The following is a 19,064-nucleotide window of genomic DNA, read 5'->3' on the forward strand; positions in this document are numbered from 1 at the left end:
GCTTCAAAAGTTCAAAATGTTATTTTCATGTATTTTTCCTCGTGCAATACGCGTCAACAGTATACTGTATACATGCATTTTTTGCCTTGTTTTTTGACACTTATAGGGTGTGTTTGACGACCACCTAAAATTGGGCCGAGACTAAACTTAGTCACATTTCTGTTTTAAGCAAAACTAGCTTTGTTTTGTTTTTTTTATCAAGGGAAAGACATCCAAACATAACTAGTTTAAAGGTCAGATTTGGCCTTAGAAAAACTGAGCCAGTCTTGAGATATATAGTTTTACCTAAATAGAATATTTTCTTGAAAATGAGGCCAGATCGAACCTAGCCCCATTTTGAAGAGTTGCCAAATGCAGCTATTTATTACATGCAACTCGAACAAAACCTTTTGTAGTTGGAAAAATGGACATCAGGCGAAAATTCATTTTTCTAAATTAGCTACAAAGATATCGGTAACTTTCATTTTGTTTGTCACATCGTAGCAGGTGGACTTCATCAAGTACTCATTCACTATCCCCTTTGTAAATTTGGTTTTACCTTTTGCTAGCTAATAAGTGCTGAGAAAATGGGCGCTTCAGGTGTGAATGCTGATTGATCCCTTTTTTTCCCTCCTCCTCTTTCTATTATCACATGCAACTAGAGTGTGCAGGGAAAGTAAGCTATAGCTTTATCCTCTGCAAGCTTCCAAACAAACAACCATCAGTTTTTGTTATGTATAGATGCACCGAAGATGAAAGCCAAGGCTGCTCATGCCCTCCTTTTCTCTTTAGCGTCGATGGAGGAGCAAGAGAGATCACAATCTTAGGAGTTAGAATCTTTGCAGCTTTTGTTTGGTAGTTATGTACCTTATAATGTGGGACATGAAGAACAATAGAAGTGCAACTTGGTACGTACGAGATTTCAATGATGGAGTGAGGATCAAGTAGAGTTGCCAGGTGAGATGGCAATTAGAGGTGGAGGCTCGAAGATGATGACCAGCTGTGTGATGGTTTGAAGCGTCAATTCTTGAGCCAAATGTGGTGGAGTGTGGATATAATTTGGCTAGGTGCAGTCTTGCAAGTGGCTCAAGTAGACTTGGTGCTCGTCCAGTGGTGATAAATATCGGGTTGACTAGGATACCTAATTTCATCGTCATGACTACAAGTGCGAACAGATTGGATATAGATCGAATATAATATGGGAAAATCCTCTTTTAACCTAAAGTTTTACCCCAACTTATTTAAAAACCCATTCACTTTTCAAAACATCAATAGACCCACTATATCACATCCCACTTATTTTTAAACCCAAATGTACAATACACCCATTATTTGTACTGTATTTATCCAAAAAATTTAAAAAATCCTAAACTATCCTTCATCCCCAACTGATCTCTCCCTCTCCCCTCCTCCTCCTCTTCCCTCCCTTCACTTCCCCTCAACCACTACCACCAACCTCCTCCTCTTCCCTCCCTTCACTTCCCCTCAACCACTACCACCAACCTCCTCCTCTTCCCTCCCTTCACTTCCCCTCCTCCCTCAAGCCCATCAACCTCTGCATCCACTGCCCCTATCTCCCCTCGCCGCCACGTCACCCACCACCGTCGACCTTGAAGTAGATGAATAGCCCACCAATGATTTCGACATTGACTCCCTGTAGTTCGCCCATCAACCTGAAGCACTTGTCATTGCCGCCAGTGGACGGAGCTTGAGGAGCACTCGGAGTAATGGCGGAGGTCGAAGACCGCCTGGCTTTGTAAGGAGCTGCTTCTTTCCCTCTCGGCCTTGAGCTTGTCAAGAACCCATGCATACTTGAATGACCTCTTGTTCATCTCAGAAGCTTCCTTCTCGAAACTCTCAATTTCACATTTCCTGACAGCTCCCAACACTGCAAGTTGTCAGCTTGTCTCTCTTATCAATATTTGATTTTGATGATTGTTGGTTACTCAAATTCTAATTTATTGTTCTGTCATTCTAAAATCTCATGAACCTACAACTTGCAGTCTGTCCGTGATCGCTTCAAAAATAACGCTGATGCCAAAAAGCTATTGGAAAAGTGAAGGTAACCTTTACTTGATGCTCAATTGCTCATAAGATATGTACATTCATGAGATATCAACCATGACTTACATAACTATGGTTCCTCTCTGGACATTATGTTTTAAAATTAGAACTATAGTTCTTGCTTGCATTTATGAATAGAATTTTCCTTAGAGTTGATGATTGATGTGAAAATCCTCCCTCTTTTTGCAAGCGTACAAAGTTACTAGGTGATTATTCTTACTTGTTGGTGTTGGGAATGGTGACGAGTTGTAACATAAAAATTCTAATTTTCTTATTGCTTGGTGGTCCTTCAGATTCTTATTGTTCTTGTGGGTTTTGATAATTCGAAGCATTACGACATCAAAATCGATATTACTTTCATGTATTTTGATTTGGAAATGCACGATAAGTTAGAATTGATATTGCATAAAAGCTTATAGATGATTCCTTTGAAAGTGGTATGAAGCCTCTTATGCTAGCATTTCTCGATATTACTTTCATGTATTTTGCTTTGGAAATGCACGATAAGTTAGAATTGACAGTTAATAAAATTTTCTTATCATGCAATCATTGATTGTGACATTTATTTGTGCAGGAGCGTAGATTGTAACATTTTTATGGTGGGATACATATATTCCATCATCAATGGCACACCTAACGTAACGCACAGCTACCCCTCAATCAGAAACCATTCGTCAATGCACACTAACTTTCCAATCAAATACATGAGAGAATCCCCCACTATTGGCATTCGATCAGATCTTCGCATTGCTGTCACATTGCAACCCAAACGGCAAATCAACTACAGCCTGCAATATGATGTACCAAGTAGTATCCAATGTATCGTGTTGTATGAAATTTTCTATATTATGTATATATAGATGATTTGTGTGCATATTGTATCAAATGCACTATCCAATGTATCATGTTGTATCAAATTTATCAGTGTAACTAGTAGAAATGTATCTAGTAGAAATGTATACAACGTTTCGATAGTGGTGATTTTGGATTATTTCCAACCTTTTGGCCAAAGTATAGCACTATATTGCAAAGTATAGCACTTTATTGGAAAAGTATCGCACCTTATTGGCAAAGTATAGCACCTTATGCTTTCTGAAAATTCTGCACCTTAATTGTCTAAAATCAAATCAGTTTTTTTCGCCGTGAAGAAACCTCTCGACGACCTATGTGACGTGTTTATTGACCAATAATCCACCGTGACGGGGGATCCTCGTGCAATTTTGAAGCTTCTGGGCAAAGTATAGCACCTTATGGGAAAGTATAGCACCTTTTGGCCAAAGTATAGCACTATATTGTAAAGTATAGCACTTTATTAGCAAAGTATAGCACCTTATTGGTAAAGTATAGCACCTTATGCTTTCTGAAAATTCTGCACCTTAATTGTCTAAAATCAAATCAGTTTTTTTCGCCGTGACGAAACCTCTCGACGACCTACGTGACGTGTTTATTGACCAATCATCCACCGCGACGGGGGGTCCTTGCACAATTTTGAAGCTTCTGGGCAAAGTATAGCACCTTATGGGAAAGTATAGCACCTTATGTGAAAGTATAGCACCTTTTGGCTAAAGTATAGCACTATATTACAAAGTATAGCACTTTATTGGGAAAATATAGCACCTTATTGGCAAAGTATAGCACCTTATGCTTTCTGCAAATTCTGCACCTTAAGTGTCTTAAATCAAATCAGTTTTTTCGCCGCGATGAAACCACTCGACGACCTAGGTGATGTGTTTATTGACCAATCATCCACCACGACGGGGGGTCCTCGCGCAATTTTGAAGCTTCTGGGCAAAGTATAGCACATTATGGGAAAGTATAGCACCTTTTGGCCAAAGTATAGCACTATATTGTAAAGTATAGCACTTTATTAACAAAGTATAGCACCTTATTGGCAAAGTATAGCACCTTATGCTTTCTAGAAGTTCTGTACCTTAAGTGTCTAAAATCAAATCAGTTTTTTCGCCGTGATAAAACCTCTCGACGACCTACGTGACGTGACGACCTACGTGACGTGTTTATTGACCAATCATCCACTGTGACGGGGGGTCCTCGAGCAAATTTGAAGCTTCTGAGCAAAGTATAGCACCTTATGGGAAAGTATAGCACCTTTTGGCCAAAGTATAGCACTCTATGGCAAAGTATAGCACTTTATTGGAAAAGTATAGCACCTTATTGGCAAAGTATAGCACCTTATGCTTTCTGGAAATTCTGCACCTTAAGTGTCTAAAATCAAATCAGTTTTTTTCGTCACGACGAAACCTCTCGACGACCTACGTGACGTGTTTATTGACCAATCATCCACCGTGACGGGGGTCCTCACGCAATTTTGAAGCTTCTGGGCAAAGTATAGCACCTTATGGGAAAGTATAGCACCTTTTGGCCAAAGTATAGCACTATATTGTAAAATATAGCACTTTATTGACAAAGTATAGCACCTTATTAGTAAAGTATAACACCTTATGCTTTCTGGAAATTCTGGACCTTAAGTGTCTAAAATCAAATCAGTTTTTTTTGCCGTGACGAAACCTCTCGACGACCTACGTGACGTGTTTATTGACCAATCATCCACCGCGACGGGGGGTCCTTGCACAATTTTGAAGCTTCTGGGCAAAGTATAGCACCTTATGGGAAAGTATAGCACCTTTTGGCTAAAGTATAGCACTATATTACAAAGTATAGCACTTTATTGGGAAAGTATAGCACCTTATTGGAAAAGTATAGCACCTAATGCTTTCTACAAATTCTGCACCTTAAGTGTCTTAAATAAAATCAGTTTTTTTCGCCGCGATGAAACCACTCGACGACCTAGGTGATGTGTTTATTGACCAATCATCCACCGTGACGGGGGGTCCTCGCGCAATTTTGAAGCTTCTGGACAAAGTATAGCACCTTATGGGAAAGTATAGCACCTTTTGGCCAAAGTATAGCACTATATGGCAAAGTATAGCACTTTTTTGGCAAAGTATAGCACCTTATTGGCAAAATATAGCACCTTATGCTTTCTAGAAATTCTGCACCATAAGTGTCTAAAATCAAATCAGTTTTTTTCACCGCGATGAAACCACTCGACGACCTAGATGACGTGTTTATTGACCAATCATCCACCGCGACGGGGGGTCCTCGCGCAATTTTGAAGCTTCTGGGCAAAGTATAGCACCTTATGGGAAAGTATAACACCTTTTGGCCAAAGTATAGCACTATATTATAAAGTATAGCATTTTATTGACAAAGGCAAAGAATAGCACCTTATGCTTTCTGAAAATTCTACACCTTAAGTGTCTAAAATCAAATCAGTTTTTTTCGCCGCGAAGAAACCTCTCGACGACCTACGTGACGTGTTTATTGACCAATCATCCACCGTCGCGATGAAAAAAACTGATTTGATTTTACACACTTAAGGTACAGAATTTTCAGAAAGCATAAGGTGCTATACTTTGCCAATAAGGTGCTATACTTTGCCAATAAAGTGCTATACTTTGCCATATAGTGCTATACTTTGGCCAAAAGGTGCTATACTTTCCCATAAGGTGCTATACTTTGCCCAGAAGCTTCAAAATTACGCGAGGACCCCCCCGGTGGATGATTGGTCAATAAACACATCACCTAGGTCGTCGAGTGGTTTCATCGCGGCGAAAAAAACTGATTTGATTTAAGACACTTAAGGTGCAGAATTTGCAGAAAGCATAAGGTGCTATACTTTGCCAATAAGGTGCTATACTTTGCCAATAAAGTGCTATACTTTACAATATAGTGCTATACTTTGGCCAAAAGGTGCTATACTTTCCCATAAGGTGCTATACTTTGCCCAGAAGCTTCAAAATTGCGCGAGGACCCCCCGTCGCGGTGGATGATTGGTCAATAACACGTGACGTAGGTCGTCGAGTGGTTTCGTCGCGGTGAAAAAAACTGATTTGATTTTAGACACTTAAGGTGCAGAATTTCCAGAAAGCATAAGGTGCTATACTTTACCAATAAGGTGCTATACTTTGCCAATAAAGTGCTATACTTTACAATATAGTGCTATACTTTGGCCAAAAGGTGCTATACTTTCCCATAAGGTGTTATACTTTGCCCAGAAGCTTCAAAATTGCGTGAGGACCTCCCGTCACGGTGGATGATTGGTCAATAAACACGTCACGTAGGTCGTCGAGTGTTTGCATTGCCCTAAAAAAACTGATTTGACTTATCACAATAAGTTGCTGAATTTCCAGCGACCATAAGGTGCTATATTTTATCGTACTTTGCCATAAGGTGCTATACTTCATCAATAAGCTGCTATACTTTTCCATAAAGTGCTATACTTTATCAAAAGCTAAAAAATTGGGCGAGTACCCCTCGTCGAGGTGGATAATTGGTCACGCGACACATAATATTGCCCAATAGGCTGTAGTTAACACAACCTACCATCAAAATTTCTTCAGTTCAATCAGTGCATCAGTTCATTACAGATATTCATATCTATCAACCACTAAACTCAAGCGCATAACATTGAATGAAAATAATCCATGAAGATTGAATGGAAATAATCCAAAATCACCACTATCGAAACGTTGTATACATTTCTACTAGATACATTTCTACTAGTTACACTGATAAATTTGATACAACATGATACATTGGATAGTGCATTTGATACAATATGCACACAAATCATCTATATATACATAATATAGAAAATTTCATACAACACGATACATTGGATACTACTTGGTACATCATATTGCAGGCTGTAGTTGATTTGCCGTTTGGGTTGCAATGTGACAGCAATGCGAAGATCTGATCGAATGCCAATAGTGGGGGTGCTATATTTTGGCCATAAGGTGCTATACTTTGCAATAAGGTGCTATACTTTGCCTGAAGCTTCGAAATTGGGCGAGGACCGGCCGACGCGGCGGATGATCGGCCTATTACGACGACGCGTCGGTCGCCGAGTGTTCTCGTCGCGCGGAAAAAAACTGAAATGGTCGCGACGACTCGGAGCTCAGAATTTCCAGAGAGCGTAAGGTGCTATACTTTGGCCATAAGGTGCTATACTTTGCAATAAGGTGCTATACTTTGCCTGAAGCTTCGAAATTGGGCGAGGACCGGCCGACGCGGCGGATGATCGGCCTATTACGACGACGCGTCGGTCGCCGAGTGTTCTCGCCGCGGGGAAAAAAACTGAAATGGTTCTGGACGACTCGGAGCTCAGAATTTCCAGAGAGCGTAAGGTGCTATACTTTGGCCATAAGGTGCTATACTTTGCAACAAGGTGCTATACTTTGGCCATAAGGTGCTATACTTTGCAACAAGGTGCTATACTTTGGCCATAAGGTGCTATACTTTGCAATAAGGTGCTATACTTTGCCTGAAGCTTCGAAATTAGGCGAGGACCGGCCGACGCGGAGGATGATCGGCCTATTACGACGACGCGTCGGTCGCCGAGTGTTCTCGTCGCGCGGAAAAAAACTAAAATGGTCGCGACGACTCGGAGCTCAGAAATTTTGATGGTGCTAGCTTCAAAATTGCGCGAGGACCCCCCGTCACGGTGGATGATTGGTCAATAAACACGTCACGTAGGTCGTCGAGTGTTTGCATTGCCCTAAAAAAACTGATTTGACTTATCACAATAAGTTGCTGAATTTCCAGCGACCAAAAGGTGCTATATTTTATCGATAAGGTGCTATACTATTGCCATAAGGTGCTATACTTTATAATAAGGTGCTATACTTTATCAATAAGCTGCTATACTTTCCCATAAAGTGCTATACTTTATCAAAATCTAAAAATTGAGCGAGTACCCCTCGTCGAGGTGGATAATTGGTCACGCGACACATAATATTGCCCAATAGGCTGTAGTTAACACAACCTACCATCAAAATTTCTTCAGTTCAATCAGTGCATCAGTTCATTACAGATATTCATATCTATCAACCACTAAACTCAAGTGCATAACATTGAATGAAAATAATCCATGAAGATTGAATGGAAATAATCCAAAATCACCACTATCGAAACGTTGTATACATTTCTACTAGATACATTTCTACTAGTTACACTGATAAATTTGATACAACATGATACATTGGATAGTGCATTTGATACAATATGCACACAAATCATCTATATATACATAATATAGAAAATTTCATACAACACGATACATTGGATACTACTTGGTACATCATATTGCAGGCTGTAGTTGATTTGCCGTTTGGGTTGCAATGTGACAGCAATGCGAAGATCTGATCGAATGCCAATAGTGGGGGATTCTCTCATGTATTTGATTGGAAAGTTAGTGTGCATTGACGAATGGTTTCTGATTGAGGGGTAGCTGTGCGTTACGTTAGGTGTGCCATTGATGATGGAATATATGTATCCCACCATAAAAATGTTACAATCTACGCTCCTGCACAAATAAATGTCACAATCAATGATTGCATGATAAGAAAATTTTATTAACTGTCAATTCTAACTTATCGTGCATTTCCAAAGCAAAATACATGAAAGTAATATCGAGAAATGCTAGCATAAGAGGCTTCATACCACTTTCAAAGGAATCATCTATAAGCTTTTATGCAATATCAATTCTAACTTATCGTGCATTTCCAAATCAAAATACATGAAAGTAATATCGATTTTGATGTCGTAATGCTTCGAATTATCAAAACCCACAAGAACAATAAGAATCTGAAGGACCACCAAGCAATAAGAAAATTAGAATTTTTATGTTACAACTCGTCACCATTCCCAACACCAACAAGTAAGAATAATCACCTAGTAACTTTGTACGCTTGCAAAAAGAGGGAGGATTTTCACATCAATCATCAACTCTAAGGAAAATTCTATTCATAAATGCAAGCAAGAACTATAGTTCTAATTTTAAAACATAATGTCCAGAGAGGAACCATAGTTATGTAAGTCATGGTTGATATCTCATGAATGTACATATCTTATGAGCAATTGAGCATCAAGTAAAGGTTACCTTCACTTTTTCCAATAGCTTTTTGGCATCAGCGTTATTTTTGAAGCGATCACGGACAGGCTGCAAGTTGTAGGTTCATGAGATTTTAGAATGACAGAACAATAAATTAGAATTTGAGTAACCAACAATCATCAAAATCAAATATTGATAAGAGAGAACACTAAGCGTAAATTCAACAAACAGGTGGTGGGCAAAGAGTTGAACTAACCTGACTTGCAATGGAGAACAACATAACCCACCTCCTTCTGCCGAACCCACTTCCTTTGAGCGTCAAGGATCCTCACCATCGTCGTCGGCTTATGCGAAAGCAGCTCCTTACAAAGCCAGGCGGTCTTCGACCTCCGCCATTACTCCGAGTGCTCCTCAAGCTCCGTCCACTGGCGGCAATGACAAGTGCTTCAGGTTGATGGGCGAACTACAGGGAGTCAATGTCGAAATCATTGGTGGGCTATTCATCTACTTCAAGGTCGACGGTGGTGGGTGACGTGGCGGCGAGGGGAGATAGGGGCAGTGGATGCAGAGGTTGATGGGCTTGAGGGAGGAGCGGAAGTGAAGGGAGGGAAGAGGAGGAGGTTGGTGGTAGTGGTTGAGGGGAAGTGAAGGGAGGGAAGAGGAGGAGGAGGGGAGAGGGAGAGATCTCTTCTGAGCTCAGATGGAGGAGGAGGGGAGAGGGAGAGATCAGTTGGGGATGAAGGGTAGTTTAGGATTTTTCAATTTTTTTGGATAAATACAGTACAAATAATGGGTGTATTGTACATTTGGGTTTAAAAATAAGTGGGATGTGATATAGTGGGTCTATTGATGTTTTGAAAAGTGAATGGGTTTTAAAATAAGTTGGGGTAAAACTTTGGGTTAAAAGAGGATTTTCCCATATAATATAATATTCATCATATCTGTCTTTATTTAATTATCATGAATGTGGATACCCAAAAAAAAAAGTTTTCATAGTTTTATATTCACTACCGTTTGGATAATGGAAGTATTAGAAGTGAGAAGTAGGTTATAGAAGTAACTTTCAGGCTATGAAGTAGCAAGTAGTGGAAATAACAATTTTTTGTTTGTTTCATATATTTTTAGAAGTAATAGAAGTAGAACTTCTTCCTCTTCATTTATTTTTATTGTTTGGATAACATTTGGAAATATTAGTAGGAAGTAATTTTATCAATGAAAAGTTGTTAGAAATAACTAATAAAGGAAATATTAATAAAAAAATTATTCATGTCCTAATTATTATGCATTTCAACTACTTCCGAGCTACTTCTGAGTATTGAGGATTGGAAAAATATTTTGGAAGTAAGGACGACACGTAGGCGCCACATAAGCATTTAAGGAAGTATTGGAAGTAAGTTTTTCAGATGATCAAACACACTTTTTTACTTGGAAGTAGCAGAAGTAGCTTTTACTTCTTTTACTTCAGCTACTTCGCAATTACTTCCGTGCAAACAAACAGGCAAAAATGGGACATAAATAAAAATGTATATCACGTACCAGATATATGAGAAGCAAATAGAATTCTAGAGCATGTAGATAATACGGTATAAAAATATGTTTATAACAATTGAATTGTAAGAAAAACGAAGCTTCTAAAATCAATCCGATGAACGTGTTGACGCAACTGAATATGCAAAGTTAATCTTCGTCATTGAAATCGACTGAAAGTCCATACAGAACAATACAAATGAAGATTTGAATCTTATGAAAAATAGTATTTCATCCTTAGATTCAACTTTGAAAATATGCATTAATAACCATAAGAAGCTTATGGACATGTGTGCCAAGATCAAATCAAAATCATCCACTCATTATGCACACGTGTATAGCAAAACTTATAAGTGTTCTATTTGCGGCCGTCAAGGTCATTTAGCTAAGTTTTGTTATGATGCACACAAACATAAGAATTCTAATGCTCCTTGTGCATCTCATGTAGCTTCTTCATCACATACACATGCATATGCTTATCATGCACATCATAAACATACTAATGTGTTTAAATGTAATCTTTGTGGTCGTTTTGGCCATTTGGCAAAATTTTGCTATGATTTGAAAAAGACTTCACCTTTGCCAAATGATTTTATTAAGCCACAAAAGTTTAAATGTGATGTTTGTGGTAGATATGGCCACTTAGGAAAGTTTTGTTTTGATAATGTTTCACATTTGCAAAAAAATCTTAAAAGAAAATCTTTATTTGCAAATGATTCCCGTGCACGAGCTAATGGTCCACAAAAACAAATGGATCTCTTTCATTGCACAAATTGCAATCGGAAGGGTCATTTGAATGAATATTGTTTTGACCATGTTAGTGCTCCCGTGCACAACCGTTTGGTCAACATAAGCAAATGGATCTCTTTCATTGCACAAATTGCAATCGGAAGGGTCATTTGAATGAATATTGTTTTGACCATGTTAGTGCACCACATATACCTAAGAGGGTTCATAACCCTAAGGCTTTGAGCTTGAATGATAGGGGTCATGTCCCTAACCAATCCGGCACCAAGAATTCTTGGGTGCCAAAATGATTTTTAAACCAATAATTTTAAGATTTTTTTTTACCAAAACAAATTTGACTTTAAACCAAGAATTTTAGTGTTTTTATTTTTTCTTTTTTTTTTGGTTTTGAAAAATTATACTTTAAACTTTTGAACATGAAAACAATATTTTTTCATTGATCAAATTATTTTGTGTTCATGATTATTAGTTTCGTTTTGATGAGAGGTTCGTGTTTATATAACCCTCCGGATTTATTGGGTGTTTATTCCCAAATCATGTTTACCGGATGCTAGAATGATTATATGGGTTGGAACAAGCTTAAGAGCTTGATATATTGTTGCCTCTCTTGAAATTCTTTTGTCAAAGATTTTGTTTTGATTGATCGCTTTGAATTCATTATACCTCACTTATATGATGATATTTATGTGTTTGAGCTTATGGATCATCTATTCGTGGTTTATAATGTATTCTATGAGTGGTTTGATCAAGTTCTTCATTGATCAAACATCGCTTTGGATACAAACTTTGATTATTTGTTTTCATTTGAAAACTTTTTGCATGTTTCTCATGTTTCTCTTCTTTTGATTTCATAAATCTATTCTTATACATGGTTTTTTATAATGAGACACTATCTTTATAATGTCATATCATTATGTGTCCTCATTGTATCTTGTTTATATGTGAGTGGTGTTTAGCATATCCTTTCATTTATGCTTGCTCACATGTTTGCCATGATCTTCATTAAGTGCATATTTTCTATATGGCATTTTGATAGGGGGAGCAATCCCTATATCTTTCAATATGTTATACTCACCTATGCTTATTGATAGGGAGCTTTTGCTCTCTTAATTCTTTTGTCCCCTTTTTGATATTGTCAAAGGGGGAGAAATATTATGAGTGTATTCTTTCTTGTTTATATGCATGTGAATTATAAATTATATATTCATTTCCTTTCATGCATATATCCTTTTTGTAAATTGTTTGTCATCATCAAAAAGGGGGAGATTGTTGGCCTTCTTGTTTTGATGATGTTTAACAAACAATTTACCACTAATGTTGTTTGTCTAGTATTTGTGTTTTCGTATTTATTGTAGACAAACAACGTTGTTAGAGGATGGATGGAATTGCGCTTCAACGATCATATCAAATGGAGGTTGGCGGATTTATGGAGTGAAGCAACGTTAATTCAAGTTAAAGATCCAATTACAAGCTTCATCCGCAAAGTGTACCAAGTCAAGCTTATTGAAGATCAAGATCGGCTTGGGTAATCTAGTTTAGGTTTTATATTATGTGTGTTAAGTACCTTAAGCTCAATATCATATACACACACAATATTGGATTTTCTCACAAAATGAGCTATTTTGAGAAAACTTTGTGATATTGTTTTATTGACCATGTTTACTTTATATTCATGTGTTATAATGTTTATGAAGACATTTCATAAAGTTTCAATATGCGTTTAAACTCTTTTTGTCAAAAACATGTTCTTAACAAATTCATATTCATGCATGTTTTTACAAAATAATGAGTTTTCACAATTGAGAAATGAAAATTGAAAATTTATTTTTGTAACATGTTTGTTTTCATGTTTATAAACATTTTGCAAAGTTTCATCAAGTTTGGAATTGATTTGTTATCTACATATTTAGAAACTTCCCACAAAATTTTACTATTTTTGGAGTTGATTTACTGTGCCTAATTGATTTTACAAAATCGTGTATCACAGCAGATTTTCAGAAACTGTATTTCTGTGTTCAAACATTTATTTCTCTCAACTGGGAAATGGTTTTTCAGAAATTCTTTCTAACATATTTTTATACATGTCCAGAACCTTCCCTCAAAATTTCATAATTTTTGGAGCTGTTTTACTATTTTTAACCGATTTTATAAAATCGGATATACCTGCTTCAGTACCGTCGGTCGACCGAAATTTCCGCCGGTCGACCGAAATTTACCATCGGTCGACCGAAATTTCCACCCGGTCGACCGAAGACTCTCTGGACGTCTCCTGCGACTCTGACCTTGTTTCCGGTCGACCGCGATTTTCATCGGTCGACCGCTGGAGTCCCAACGGCTCTTTTTAGAGCCGTTGAAGATGGTTTTTTGGTCTTTTGCCTTGGGATTTTTTGCTGAGATCTTTAGAGGGTATAAATACCCCTTTGCTGATATCTTTTCAATAAGCCAAGAAGTTTTTTAAAAAAGTTTTAAACAAGGTTTTAAACAAGGGTTTAAGCTTGTTTTTGTTTGGTTTAAGTTTGTTTTGGTTTGCTGTTACAAAGAGGAGTTTACAATCAGCTATTGAAGAGTTCATCTTCAACATTTCATCATCCTCTCTTTGTGTTTATAGAGAAGTTTCCTTAACTCTATTTCCTAGCATTTTTACTATTGAATTTCATATCAATTCTTATTGCTAGTTCTTATTGAGTTAAGTTTTATTGAATCTCACTGTTACACACACCCACATTGAGCTTATTGTATCTTTCATACATAGTATAGTTGGGTGGTGAGAGATTGTAACTTTGAGTTGTGCTTTCATTGTATTCTCATCTATTGTAGAGAACAAATTTATATTTGTTACATTGTGAGTGTTGTAAGGTTTTCGGTGAGCTAGAAACCGAGTGTGTAGTGAGGTTTTCGGTGAGCTAGAAACCGATATTTCATTCACTATCTTGTTTAGATTATTTACCCTTGTGTTGTTTATATATCTTTGCATATATCTCATAGTATATCTCTTTGCTAGGATATATTCATTTGTTCATATTGCTTATCCTAGCTTACGTATCTTGTTGTATTTTATACTTGCTAGGATAACTTATTAATTAGTTTTAATTGGTATTTAAATCGGATTAGATTAGCATAAGACCCTAATCACCCCCCTCTAGGGTCTAACATTTGTTTCTATAGAAAGTATTGAGGTTGTATCACAGATTATATACATAAAAATGGCCTCTAGTTAGCCTAATATTTTCATATTTTTCTGGATGTTTCCAGGTCAAGACCAGTGGATCCTCAATCTATGTCATATTTAAATTGAATACAATCCGGAAATAATAACTGGCAAATATCATATTCAGAATTTCCTCGAAGCTAGGTACAATTCAAAAGTAGGTTTTCTCTCAGCTTCGAGGGTTCTAGACTTGCTTTGCTACTGCTTGAAATCTCTTGGTCATTTGTTGTAGTTGAGGAAATTTACATGATTTTATTCTGAATTCATTCTTTTGCGGTTTGATATGAAATATTTCATTCTTTTGCTTAATTTGATTGTATAGGCATTGATATGTTAAAACTGTGAATACGATCTCTTTTGAGGGTTTTTGCTTTTTGGTCGGTTTTATTTGGTTGATTACATTAACTGTGTCATTCTTTTTGTTCATTGTGTACATCTCAGAGTGCCAATTCTTGTCTTGATAAAAATTGATTAATTTTCCTTTTTTTTGTTTATTACATGTCAAATGGAAGATTCATTCACCGATTACATAGGTATGATAAAGAATAACAAAATGATGTCTTATTATGTGATATTACGAACAAATAGGTTGGTAGTCTTAGAACATCATTTAATCTCTCATTTATATTGAAGGTGAGATTTCATACTTGAGTATATGTCAGTATGATATTTGTTGGTCTAAAGATTATCTTTTAAGCTTGTTTACAAGCACCCTAAGCTTGAATACTGTATGTATGGGAAAGTTAGCAATAAGAGAAAGACGTATATGCCTACGAAATTATTTTACTTGAACTATTCCTCATCTACGAAGAGAACCTGAAGACCAAGAAAATTTGGTTATGCAGGTAATAAATGTATTAAGTAAATTATGACACAAATATCATAAAAGAATGATCCGTATATCCAAATGAAAGGATGAGAGAAAGATACTTAATTAACATGTGACTCTTAGCTTCCTTAAGTACCTAAAATTTCCAACAATACTTAACTTTATCACCATATTCTACACGCACATATGTATGTATGTATGTATGTATGCATATGTCTGTGTGTGTGTCTTCGTTGCTTAGACCAAACCAACGCTAGATAAAGACTTAAAGAGTTTTTTTATACCAATCTTGAAGATAACTAATCAGTTTCATGGTTGTGTCTCTCTTCATCTCAAGAGAAATAAAACGTAGACCTCAAATGAAATAGGTTCAAAGTAGTAAATGTATAAACAACAAATTCAAGTTTTCCGGTCGTTTTAGTCTAATACATTTGTTTTCTTTTTCTCATATGAAGCATGTACTTAAGACTTCTTTGAGGAAAAGTAGTCATGGATAAATTCCAGCATTGATATAACCCCTATTATGAGTTAGATAGCAAGGATGAAGAAACATATTCATCTCCGACCATAGGATCACATTTTGGCTTAACATTGTTTGGGTGGATGACAACGATGCATCTACAATTGGCTTTGTACATACGTACCTTATTGTTTGTATATATGTTTATTTATAAAAGTCTAAATTCTTATGTTTTCTAACTGAAATTTTGTTACAAACAATGCGTATTAACACATTGTATCAAAATTGTTGCTTGTTATTATCTTCTTGAATAATGTCAAAACTGTTTTCAATATTTATGATTATTGAAATGAAATCATGATCTTGAAAAATATGTTACCAATTATTTAAATAGACCTTGATTCTTCTCTTTTCCCCTGCGTGACGAGGGGGTGAGTTGCTAGTATTGAATATTTAGAGATGAATGCCGAAATTTGTCATTATGCACACAGACACAAAAGCATGGCGTTGATTCATTATCCTGTTTCTTTTTCCATTACAGGGGGGAAAACATATTTAGTTCTTTAACTAATGACGTGTGCTCTACTAGAGAGGACGCTATTAGTTGTAGTCCAATATGAGATGCAAAGATTGGAGGAAAACAGCACGTTTAACCGAACAAAGTAAACTCCACTTATGATATCTTCCACTACGGAAAAGCTTGCAGCGAAGTAATTTTTAACATGCGTGAATTCGGAGTGCGAATCAATTATATTAATAAAAAGGAGGGGATAAAAGAAACCCTGTATCATTCTTGCAGATACAATTCAACCTCCACATTCTATACGTTCCATAAATTCCAGAAGCTATTAGACCTTCTTGTTTGTTTGTTTGTTCTTTTATTGAACACAGTTCCGAAATCTCCTTACGGAGCATCAGAAAAAGGAATTGATAAATACAGTAACAATAAAAAGGAATTGATAAATACAGTAACAATCAAATACAAAACTAGAGAGAAAACTACTCGAAAGGCATTTCACTGATATGAAAGCATTCTTAATAAATTCTCTCAGCTGTTGAGACTGGGCGAAGGAAAACAACGATCACAGTGATATTATCTCCGCTTCCACGTGCAGCAGCTTCAGTAGCCAATCTCTTGGAACACATTGCAGGTTCTTTCACTGTGTCTCTTATTATGGAAACCACATCCTCATTGCTGATAACATCCCATAATCCATCACTAGCCATTACCTGAAAGTATGAATGGTAACTTAACCCTCCTATATCGTGATCTTTTATTGTTTTACCTTATACCATTTCAGCATGAAATCACAACCATAGATGATTCTCCTATTTGACTTATCATATTAACTCATTTAATACAGGCAGGAAAAAAAATGCTACATTAATACTTTAGAACAATATGTTAGTAAAAGAAATATTAAGCTGTTATTACCTATAAATAGTCGGAAATTCACAAATTAATCAATTGCTGGGGACAATAATTTTGGCTAATGTATGGACTCGTAAATAACTTAAAACCTTTACTTTTCCAAAAGATTTTAATCAACATATTGTGTTGTGACACTTCATGCATACTCCATACTGATTAATAATAATTTGGTGTATGGCTCGGAGAGAGTAAAATGGTACTAGCGACATATATCTCACTTCCTTGTAGAAAAGCAAAGCCGATAATAAATAGTTGAGAAGCACCAAATTTGCAAATTCCTATACAATTTTCTTCACCTAAATATTCAGCGGTAAACTAGAGAACATTGATTGATGTAACAAATATGATAATGTAATATCACTTGGTTAATGTCCAGTAGTTGAATAGCTTCGAGAAGAACTTGTACCAAAGAAAATCATAATGTTAAATTATTAATAACCCTACCAGGTACTCGTCATCTGGTGACAACGAAGTCTCACTTATCTCAGGCTCTGCCGTAACCGCAGGCTTCAGATCATCATCACCAATAGACCGTGTAACCTACAAGGAAAAAAGAGAACAAAATGGAGCAGTTTTAACAATGAAAAGAATTAACCATCTATATAACCATAATGGTAACCTTTCCTATCAGCAAAGACAGAAATAGTTCATTCACATATTATGAAATAAAGAGTACTAGGATTATCCATAATTTTGAGTAATTAGCCCAAAAAGACAGAAAATGATGATGGTTATTTTGCAAGGGAAATATATCTTCTGCATCTTATTTAATCGTGATAGGTGAAGGAAACTTCCGCTATGAAATTTGGTATGTAAACATGTCAGCACTTGTAGTTGTTTCACACGATAAACCACCAGCAAATAGGTCTATTATCTGCCAAACATGCTAAATTCATCCAACAGTTAAATATATGGACTAATCAATATCTGAAATAGAACAGTTTTATTTAGATAGGCAGAGGATTGAAAATTACCACTCCAATTTGGAATCACTCAATGAAGGTACTAAGAAGGAAATACTGAGGCCTCTATTCAGAGATCCAAGTTTGAATATTTCGCAATATATACTTCTCATTTTGCCAATGATGGAGACACTTGATATTAAATGCATACCTTCATGTTTATGTACACAATGATGTAAGTTTTCAGTCCAGAGCAGATACTATAGGGTGTGTTGGATGTGGGGGGGGGCGGGGGGGGGGGGTGTTAGAGGATGGATTTAAGTGGAATATCTCTCTTTTAACGCATTGTTTGGGAGTTTTTGGAGGGTAAGAGAGATGGAATGAAGGTCTAAATTTCCCTAGACTCCCCGCCCCGCCCCCCCCCCCCTCACAAAAAAAAAAAAAAAAAATGGGTGCAGAGGTGGAAGGCAATCAGAGTAAATTTTCACAATATGGCCTTATGACATTAAAATCAATGGCTGAGATATACCCTCATCTTAATAACATATAAGAGTATTTATGTGACTTTATATATATTCACTTCACTTCTCTCCTCTTTATTAGAACTCCCAAACAAGATAAAATAAATTTACTTCCGTTCCCCTTACTAAACTCCCAAACAACATTTTAGGATACTCTGACTTCACTTCTTTTTAAGAATAATGCTGCTCTAAAGGCAACTATGTATATTGGATAGTGGAAGAGCAATAAGAACAAACATAATCCCAATCAAAAGGGTTGATGCATTCCACTAAAGATCCTAACCCCTCAATTGATGTCAGTAGCCAAAAATGACAAGTATACTAAGCGATCACTCTACAAGGAGGATGTCAGTAGCCGAAACGGCAAAGTATACTGAGCGGTCACTCTACAAGGAGGAATAAGGAACCCAACATATGAAGAACACCTAATAAATGTTCCTATAATTTCTTACTGTCATACCATCATTATCTTCATTTTG

General features: G+C 36.6%; 1 long non-coding RNA gene across 2 annotated transcripts; it reads right to left on the reverse strand.

Moving 5' to 3' along the window:
• Positions 8,051-9,543, reverse strand: LOC109840676. 2 transcript variants are annotated; one of them, XR_002246985.1, is made up of 3 exons: positions 9,216-9,543; positions 9,008-9,067; positions 8,051-8,431 (listed from the first exon to the last, which is right to left on the reverse strand). It is a non-coding gene; the product is annotated as an uncharacterized LOC109840676 (long non-coding RNA). The 2 variants fall into 2 exon arrangements; XR_002246984.1 differs by having other exon boundaries at positions 8,051-9,067.

The sequence above is a fragment of the Asparagus officinalis genome, chromosome 5 (genome assembly GCF_001876935.1).
Source record: "Asparagus officinalis chromosome 5, Aspof.V1, whole genome shotgun sequence".
Taxonomy (NCBI): Eukaryota; Viridiplantae; Streptophyta; class Magnoliopsida; order Asparagales; family Asparagaceae; genus Asparagus; species Asparagus officinalis.